Source organism: Ictidomys tridecemlineatus, chromosome 2 (assembly GCF_052094955.1).
Source record: "Ictidomys tridecemlineatus isolate mIctTri1 chromosome 2, mIctTri1.hap1, whole genome shotgun sequence".
Lineage (NCBI taxonomy): Eukaryota > Metazoa > Chordata > Mammalia > Rodentia > Sciuridae > Ictidomys > Ictidomys tridecemlineatus.
In genome coordinates, this window is record NC_135478.1 from 106,259,505 (window position 1) to 106,263,489 (window position 3,985).

Genomic DNA, 3,985 nt, shown 5'->3' on the forward strand with positions numbered 1-3,985 from the left:
CCGTTGAGGTTCCAACAAGGGTCCCATGTCGCCTTTGTCTTATGCTAACTCTTGGATGGTAAGTGTTCCTCTCCGGCTTTGTTTCCTTGCCCTTTGTTTGCTGAGAAACGGGACCATTGGTCCTGCAGACTTCCCCGCAGTCTGGATTGGATATTTGTATTTTTTTCTTTTCTTTTTTTTAATATTCTTATTAGTTGTTGATGGACCTTTATTTATTTACAATTATGTGGTGCTGAGAATTGAACCCAGTGCCTCACACATGCTAGGCAATCGCTCTACCACTGAGCCCCAGCCCCAGCCCCTGGATATTTGTATTTTTCCCCATGGGGCTGCAGGTGTCTCACCCAGGAGCTCCCAGGACAGGTTGTGAGACATAGCAGCTTGGTGTAAATAACCCCCCCCCCCCCCCCGCGTAGCCCCGCCCAATTCAGCCCCGCCCTGACCAGTCCAGCCACGCCCACTTGACCCAACACTGGCCACGCCTCCTTGGCTCTGCCCACGTGGCCCCACCCGTGGCCTCGCCTGCCTAAACCACACTGGGCTTTTCCCCACCGGTAGTCATGGGCAGTGGAATCTCTGGCTGCACTTTTCCGTGATGGTGAGGTTGGCCAGTGGCCCCGGATTAGTGTCCAGCGTGATTCATCCACTGCAAAGCTGGAGACCCACACAACAGGAACCGATGTTAGGCTCAGACCTACTTGGGTAGGCGGGTGTCCGTGCCCAGCCCAGTCCAGGTGTGCACAGCTTCAGCGTGGGTGGGGAGATGTGCTGAGACCCCTGGGCCTGGCAGTCCCCCTGTGCCCAGCTCTCTTGCTTTCCCTCCTCGTTCCTGGGCTGGACTCTCCATCCTTTCACAGTGAGGATGCCAGGTCCCCCAAAGAGCAGTTAATTTTATTTGCTCAATTTTTTGACATACAGAGAATCATTTCAGAATTCCTGTGACAGAAATACTAAATTCAAGATTTATTCAAGATTTCTTTCTTATCTCGAAAATATGCCCCACTGAGTGTGGATAGTCTCAGTACTGTGATCAAAAGTTAATTGGATTATTTTCTTCTGTGTGGTGGTGTTATCAATTTGATATACATTTGGGTTTATCATTGGCACATGTATTCAAAATTAGGGCCCCTCCTTTAAATTGAATTCTGTTATCACTTTATTCAGATAAATGGACCAGGTTTCCAAGAGAAGGAAAAGACAATCTCCAGACTGAGTAAGCAATTGTGATCCAATATACAAAGAACGTCTGACCGTCAACAGTTAGATAAAGAACAGACCAGTTCAAAAACCAGACAAGAGAGCTGAGCAGACCTCTCACTGAAGAAGGCTGGCAAATGAGCATAATATATGTTGAAGTTTAGGGTGGGCTGGGGGAGTATGTAAAAATTAGTTGCCTCCACTCACCTGCCAGCATGCAGAACTCAGTCTGGTGTGGAGTGCTGATGAGGGTGTGGAGCAGCCGCAGCAGGGTCCTCGCTGGCAGGAGAGCACCACGGTGCAGCTACTTTGGACAACACTTGGCAGTTTCTCATAAAAACCAAGTCTTGCCACAACTTAGCAATCACTTGACTTCTGTTTACCCAAATGGGTCAAAAGCTTATGTCCTCACAGACACCTGAACAGGAATGTTTGTAGAAGCTTTTTTCATGACTTCCCCAACTTGGAAGCGACCACTGTGTGTATTAGTAGGCGGGTGGATGAACTGTGGTACGTCCAGAAAATGGAATATTATTCAGCACTCAAAAAACTGAGTTGTGGGAGTTGGTCTTTTCCTCCTGCTCCTCTCTCCTCCAGAGTACCAATCTGGCTGCACCGAGCTAGCTCTGAGCTCAGGATCCTGCTTAGCTAGCACCACTGCCTCCCTCCAGTCACCCATGATGAGATGTTCTCCGACATTTACAAGATACAAGAGATCAAAGATGCGCTCTGCCCCAAAATGGAGGGCAAGATGGTCAGTAGGGTAGAGGGTAACATTGATGACTTGCTCATTGGTGGAACTGCCCCCTCTGAAGGACCCAAGGTCGAAGATAACCGGAAGCACAGTAATCACTGTGTTGATGATTTGCAGGAAACCAGTTCACCAAAGAAGCCTACAGGAAGTACATCAAAGATTACATGAAGTCAACCAAAGGCAAACTTGAAGAACAGGGACGAGAGAGGGTAAAACAGGGCTGCAGAACAAATCAAGCACATCCTTGCCAATTTCAGAAGCTACCAGTTCTTTATTGGTGAAAACATGAGTCCAGATGGCAGGGTTGCTCCCCGGGACTACCTTGAGAATGTGTGACCCCAAGAGTGGTTGTCTTTAAGGATGGCTTAGAAATGGAAAAATGTTAACACATTTGACAGTTACTTTGGATCTATCATCTGTCGCCATAACTGGCTGCTGCTTGTCATCCATGCAACACCAGGACTTAAGGCATATGGGACTGCGGTCGTCTTGAGCACATCTTGACTGTGATTTATGTGGAGTGGAGGCATTGTTGTTTAAGAAAACGTGTCATGTGGGTTGTCTAAAGATAAAGTGCACTTAAACTCACCTGAGAGAGGTTCTCTTAGTTTAAAACATGTCTACACTAAGTCCAACCTGCAGTGTTCCTGGAGAAGCTGGAGCCCCTTGGAAAGCTGACTGCCTTCAGATAACTCCTGCAGCGAGAACCACTTCTGCAACTGGAATATGAAAAACAAGGATCAATATTCGAATTCTGACTTGTAATAAAGGGAAAGACCGTGCTCACGGCAGAGCCAGCACTTGCAGTGTGGGACCTTACAATGGAAATAGTTGACCCGGAAGAGATCACCAAAAGAATAAAAAGATGCTAGCTCAGTTGGAAAAAGAGAAGAACTGAGCTGTGGAGCCACCCAGGTGCACGATGCCGAGGACTAGCCTCCGAACAGGCTCTGAGTCCAGGCCACGGCCTCTGAGAAGAGCAGAAAGTGGGGACAAGGGGAAGATGAGTGGAGGGGAGGCCGGGGGTGGGAAGGTGGAGCCCAGGGGACTCTGGGTAGGAAACCATTACTTGTGACACCGTGGTGGCAGATCACGTCATTTACATTCACCAAAACCCACAGAAGGAACCACCCCAACATGAGCCCTCACATCCACCGAGGGGCAGGACCCCAAGGCCAGCCCTTGCGTCCACTGTGGGCTCTGGGCAGTGTGTCAGTGCAGACTTGTTCCTCGGCACTTGTGCCCTTTGGCTTGGTGGATAGCGAGGCTGGGTTGGGTTGGCCAGGAGCAATCGGGGCCTGGATATGTACTTGGCACAGGTTTTCTGTGAACCTAAAAATTTTGTTGCTCTAAAAAAAAAAAATGTTTTTCCCTCACTACTGGGGATTCAACCAAGGGGCACTGAACCACTGAGCCATTTCTGACCCTTCTTTAAAACATTTTATTTAGAAACAGGGTTGTGCTAAGTTTCTTAGGGCCTCACTAAGTTGCTGAGGTTGGCTTTAAATCACAATCCTCCTATCTCAGCCTCCTGAGCTGCTGGGATCCCATAGTGGTTTCTGTTTTTATTGTTTTTAAATAATGGTAACAAATAAGATTTAAATATAGATAATCCTGTTATAGAGGATCTGTCAATGGATAACCATTGAGATTCTTTTATTAAAACAATTGGTATGTAAATTGACTCACAAAACTTGTCTCCCAAAGCATGATAAAGCCATCTTTGAAACAAATAATGGAGTCCCTGGTGTCCACAGGAAGCCTCTTGTAGAGACCAACCTTCCAGGGCGTCAGCCAGTGTGTACACAGCCAAGAACCAGGCAGTCTGTGTTTTTAAACACCACCAAATCTTGAAATATCTGCCACTAAGTTGGGCACATTGAAAGGCCTGTATTAAACTCCTCATGCCGTAAAGAAGCTGGGTGGCCTTTGTTCTGTTTGCTGATCTATTTACAGCATAGGGGAACACGGGGAAGGGGGCACTGCTACCTAGTGGGGCAGCCGACCATGAGAGGGGTGTACCCAGTTTCAGGG

The 3,985-nt window shown here is 47.9% G+C and overlaps 1 pseudogene; it reads left to right on the forward strand.

Moving 5' to 3' along the window:
* Nucleotides 1–1,874: 1,874 nt before the first annotated feature.
* LOC101965185 (translationally-controlled tumor protein-like) lies at nt 1,875–2,337 on the forward strand (annotated as a pseudogene).
* Nucleotides 2,338–3,985: the final 1,648 nt, after the last annotated feature.